Source organism: Triticum urartu, chromosome 5 (assembly GCF_003073215.2).
Source record: "Triticum urartu cultivar G1812 chromosome 5, Tu2.1, whole genome shotgun sequence".
In the NCBI taxonomy this organism is placed as follows: Eukaryota; Viridiplantae; Streptophyta; class Magnoliopsida; order Poales; family Poaceae; genus Triticum; species Triticum urartu.
The window spans coordinates 569,447,753-569,454,231 of record NC_053026.1 but is presented as its reverse complement, the minus strand read 5'-3'; positions in this window follow the sequence as shown (position 1 = coordinate 569,454,231).

Below are 6,479 nucleotides of genomic sequence, written 5' to 3'. Positions count from 1 at the left end.
CAGAAAGTTTCCGAATTTAGCAACAAAAGTCTTGCCTTTGGATCTGTGATAGAAGGTGTATCCAATAGTTTCCTTTGGATATCCTATGAAGACACATTTCTCCGATTTGGGTTCGAGCTTATCAGGTTGAAGCTTTTTCACATAAGCATCGCAGCCCCAAACTTTAAGAAATGACAACTTTGGTTTCTTGCCAAACCATAGTTCATAAGGCGTCGTCTCAACGGATTTTGATGGTGCCCTATTTAACGTGAATGCGGCCGTCTCTAAAGCATAACCCCAAAACGATAGCGGTAAATCAGTAAGAGACATCATAGATCTCACCATATCTAGTAAAGTACGATTACGACGTTCGGACACACCATTACGCTGTGGTGTTCCGGGTGGCGTGAGTTGCGAAACTATTCAGCAATGTTTCAAATGTACACCAAACTCATAACTCAAATATTCTCCTCCACGATCAGATCGTAGAAACTTTATTTTCTTGTTACGATGATTTTAAACTTCACTCTGAAATTCTTTGAACTTTTCAAATGTTTCAGACTTATGTTTCATTAAGTAGATATACCCATATCTGCTTAAGTCATCTGTGAAGGTGAGAAAATAACGATATCTGCCACGAGCCTCAATATTCATCGGACCACATACATCTGTATGTATGATTTTCAACAAATCTGTTGCTCTCTCCATAGTACCGGAGAACGGTGTTTTAGTCATCTTGCCCATGAGGCACGGTTCGCAAGTACCAAGTGATTCATAATCAAGTGGTTCCAAAAGCCCATCAGTATGGAGTTTCTTCATGCGCTTTATATCGATATGACCTAAACGGCAGTGCCACAAATAAGTTGCACTATCATTATCAACTCTGCATTTTTTGGCTTCAACATTATGAATATGTGTGTTACTACTATCGAGATTCATCAAAAATAGACCACTCTTCAAAGGTGCATGACCATAAAAGATATTAGTCATATAAATAGAACAACCATCATTCTCTGATTTAAATGAATAACCGTCTCACATTAAACAAGATCCAGATATAATGTTCATGCTCAACGCTGGCACCAAATAACAATTATTTAGGTCTAATACTAATCCTGAAGGTAGATGTAGAGGTAGCGTGCCGACCGCGATCACATCGACTTTGGAACCATTTCCCACGCGCATCGTCACCTCGTCCTTTGCCAGTGTTCGCTTAATCCGTAGTCCCTATTTCGAGTTGCAAATATTAGCAACAGAACCAGTATCAAATACCCAGGTGCTACTGCGAGCTCTAGTAAGGTACACATCAATAACATGTATATCACATATACCTTTGTTCACCTTGCCATCCTTCTTATCCGCCAAATACTTGGGGCAGTTCCGCTTCCAGTGACCAGTCTGCTTGCAGTAGAAGCACTCAGTTTCAGGCTTAGGTCCAGACTTGGGTTTCTTCTCTTGAGCAGTAACTTGCTTGCTGTTCTTCTTGAAGTTCCCCATCTTCTTCCCTTTGCCCTTTTTCTTCAAACTAGTGGTCTTGTTGACCATCAACACTTGATGCTCCTTTTTGATTTCTACCTCCGCAGCTTTCAGCATTGCGAAGAGCTCGGAAATAGTCTTATTCATCCCTTGCATATTATAGTTCATCATGAAGCTCTTGTAGCTTGGTGGCAGTGATTGGAGAATTTTGTCAATGACGCAATCATCTGGAAGATTAACTCCCATCTGAATCAAGTGATTATTATACCCAGACATTTTGAGTATATGCTCACTGGCAGAACTGTTCTCCTCCATCTTGCAGCTATAGAACTTATTGGAGACTTCATATCTCTCAATCCGGGCATTTGCTTGAAATATTAACTTCAACTCCTGGAACATCTCATATGCTCCATGACGTTCAAAACGTCGTTGAAGTCCCGATTCTAAGCCGTAAAGCATGGCACACTGAACTATCGAGTAGTCATCAGCTTTGCTCTGCCAAACGTTCATAACATCTGGTGTTGCTCCAGCAGCAGGCCTGGCACCCAGCGGTGCTTCCAGGACGTAATTCTTCTGTGCAGCAATGAGGATAATCCTCAAGTTACGGACCCAGTCCGTGTAATTGCTACCATCAACTTTCAACTTTGCTTTCTCAAGGAACGCATTAAAATTCAACGGAACAACAGCACGGGCCATCTATCTACAATCAAACATACATAAGCAAGATACTATCAGGTACTAAGTTCATGATAAATTTAAGTTCATTAATCATATTACTTAAGAACTCCCACTTAGATAGACATCCCTCTAATCTTCTAAGTGATCACGTGATCCAAATCAACTAAACCATAACCGATCATCACGTGAAATGGAGTAGTTTTCAATGGTGAACATCACTATGTTGATCATATCTACTATATGATTCACGCTCGATCTTTCGATCTCAGTGTTCCGAGGCCATATCTGCATATGCTAGGCTCGTCAAGTTTAACCTGAGTATTCTGCGTGTGCAAAACTGGCTTGCACCCGTTGTAGATGGACGTAGAGCTTATCACACCCGATCATCACGTGGTGTCTGGGCACGACGAACTTTGGCAACGGTGCATACTCAGGGAGAACACTTTTATCTTGATAATTTAGTGAGAGATCATCTTATAATGCTACCGTCAATCAAAGCAAGATAAGATGCATAAAAGGTAAACATCACATGCAATCAATATAAGTGATATGATATGGCCATCATCATCTTGTGCTTGTGATCTCCATCTCCGAAGCACCGTCATGATCACCATCGTCACCGGCGCGACACCTTTATCTCCATCGTAGCATCGTTGTCGTCTCGCCAATCTTATGCTTCCACGACTATCGCTACCGCTTAGTGATAAAGTAAAGCATTACAACGCGATTGCATTGCATACAATAAAGCGACAACCATATGGCTCCTGCCAGTTGCCGATAACTTGGTTACAAAACATGATCATCTCATACAATAAAATTTAGCATCATGTCTTGACCATATCACATCACAACATGCCCTGCAGAAACAAGTTAGACGTCCTCTACTTTGTTGTTGCAAGTTTTACGTGGCTGCTACGGGCTTAAGCAAGAACCAATATTACCTACGCATCAAAACCACAACGATAGTTTTTCAAGTTGGTGCTGTTTTAACCTTCGCAAGGACCGGGCGTAGCCACACTCGGTTCAACTAAAGTTGGAGAATCTGTCACCCGCAAGCCACCTATGTGCAAAGCACGTCGGGAGAACCGGTCTCGCGTAAGCGTACGCGTAGTGTCGGTCCAGGCCGCTTCATCCAACAATACTGCCGAACCAAAGTATGACATGCTGGTAAGCAGTATGATTTATATCACCCACAACTCACTTGTGTTCTACTCATGCATATAACATCAACACATAAAACCTAGGCTCTGATGCCACTGTTAGGTAACATAGTAATTTCAAAAAATTTCCTACGCACATGCAAGATCATGGTGATGCATAGCAACGAGAGGGGAGAGTGTGATCTACGTACCCTTGTAGATCGACAACGGAAGCGTTTGGTTGATGTAGTCGTACGTCTCCACGGCCCGATCGATCAGCTCGATGACGATCCCCGGACTCCGATCCAGCAAAGTGTCGGGGAAGAGTTCCGTCAGCACGACGGCGTGGTGATGATCTTGATGTACTACCGTCGCAGGGCTTCGCCTAAGCACCGCTACAATATTATCGAGGACTATGGTGGCAGGGGGCGCCGCACACGGCTAAGAACATGATCACGTGGATCAACTTGTGTCTCTAGGGGGTGCCCCTGCCTCCGTATATAAAGGCTCAAAGGGGGGGGGGTGCGGCCGGCCTAGAGGTGGCACGCCAGGAGGAGTCCTACTCCCTCCGGGAGTAGGATTCCCCCCCCCCCCCAATCCTAGTTGGAATAGGATTCGCGGAGGGGGGGAAAGGAGAAGGGGGGCCGGCCCCCTCTCCTTGTCCTATTCGGACCAAGGGAGGGGAGGGGCGCGCGACCCATCTCTGGTTGCCTCTTCTCTTTTCCACTAAGGCCCATATAGCTCCCGGGGGGTTTCGGTAACCTCCCGGTACTCCGGTAAAATCCCGATTTCACCCGGAACACTTTCGATATCCAAACATAGGCTTCCAATATATCAATCTTTATGTCTCGACCATTTCGAAACTCCTCGTCATGTCCGCGATCACATCCGGGACTCCGAACAACCTTCGGTACATCAAAACGTATAAACTCATAATATAACTGTCATCGAAACCTTAAGCGTGCGGACCCTACGGGTTCGAGAACAATGTAGACATGACCGAGACACGTCTCCGGTCAATAACCAATAGCGGGACCTGGATGCCCATATTGGCTCCTACATATTCTACGAAGATCTTTATCGGTCAGACCGCATAACAACATACGTTGTTCCCTTTGTCATCGGTATGTTACTTGCCCGAGATTCGATCATCGGTATCCAATACCTAGTTCAATCTCGTTACCGGCAAGTCTCTTTACTCATTCCGTAATGCATCATCCCGCAGCTAACTCATTAGTTGCAATGCTTGCAAGGCTTAAGTGATGTGCATTACCGAGAGGGCCCAGAGATACCTCTCCGACGATCGGAGTGACAAATCCTAATCTCGAAATACGTCAACCCAACATGTACCTTTGGAGACACCTGTAGAGCACCTTTATAATCACCCAGTTACGTTGTGATGTTTGGTAGCACACAAATTATTCCTCCGGCACACGGGAGTTACATAATCTCATAGTCATAGGAACATGTATAAGTCATGAAGAAAGCAATAGCAACATACTAAACGATCGGGTGCTAAGCTAATGGAATGGGTCATGTCAATCAGATCATTCAACTAATGATGTGATCCCGTTAATCAAATGACAACTCTTTGTCCATGGATAGGAAACATAACCATCTTTGATTAACGAGCTAGTCAAGTAGAGGCATACTAGTGACACTCTGTTTGTCTATGTATTCACACATGTATTATTTTTCCGGTTAATACAATTCTAGCATGAATAATAAACCTTTATCATGATATAAGGAAATAAATAATAACTTTATTATTGCCTCTAGGGCATATTTCCTTCACCAACTTACCCACCATGCTCGATTAACTCCGGCCGGACACACTTTCCTGGGTCATGCCCGGCCTCGGCCAAACAATACGCCGCAACCCGACCTAGGCTTAATAGAGAGGCCAGCACGCCGGACTAAACCTATGCCCCCAGGGGTCATGGGACATCTCCCCAGGAACTCCTGCACGTTGCGAACGCGGCCGGTGAGCAGACCTAGCTACCTCCTTCAACAAGGTAGGTGCTTACCAGTCCAACCCGGCGCGCGCCGCTCAGTCGCTGACGTCTATTAAGCTTCGGCTGATGTATACGACGCAGAACGCCCATACTATGCCCACGTGATGGTTAGTGCTATCAGGCCAGAGGCCCCTCGGATCAAATATCCAAATCGTAGTTGATTAGGAACGCGCGGTAACGAGCAGAGACTCATGATCGATGTGACCCCATCGCGCCGTCTCGAGTACTTGCGGCCAGGGCTAAGAATGCCCAGCCACACCTCGTAAGTATCTCGCGGGCACCTCCCAGGTCAACCTGACTCCACATCACTCACAATTAAGCTCGCGCGGGTACCCCTCAAGGTCGACCCGTCTTTAGTAACATGGCTCAGTGTAAAGTCATAGTAACCATAGTAACTGTGTGTCTAACACCAAGGGGAAAACACGAGGATTCACCCACGGTGAATCCACTCGATGTTATCATCAAGGTGAACGTATGAGGACCCACCCTCGAGGTTCACACTTGAGGTGTTGCACGATAGAGCGGTAACGGAAGTGGTTAAGGAGGAAATCACCCTCGATGACCTCGACCATATAGCTACACTACAGAGATCTCATCAGGAGTGATGTATGAGGTTCACCCTCGGCACTCGACTGTAACTCTATAGTGTCGTACAACTAGGGGGGTGGTGTGCGTTGTCGGGGCCTGGACGTCAATCACGTTGATCGAGTCATCGAACATAAAGCGAGGCAACTGGGACAAGGTGGGGGTCACTGATGGATCACTAACCAACCTATACTAAGCAGTTTAGGATAAGTAGGTAAGGTATGAAAGCGGGTAACAACAACAGGCTATGCATCAGAGTAGGATCATACAGAAAGAAGTAGCAGTTCTAATGCAAGCATGAGAGGGAAAGAAATGGGCGATATCGGAATGCTCAAGGGGGGTTTGCTTGCCTGGTTGCTCTGGCAAGAGAGAGGGGTCGTCAACTCCGTAGTCGTACTGGGTAGCAGCGGCGTCAGTCTCGGTGTCTAGCGAGAGAAGAGGGGGAAGAAACAATAAATATAATGCAAACAAAAGCATGACGATGCATGACATGACAAAGCGTGAAGCTAGGTGTGCCCTAACGCGGTATGAGGTGATACCGGCGAAGGGGGAAAACATCCGGGAAAGTAATCCCGGTGTTTTGCGTTTTCGGACAAATGAACCAGAG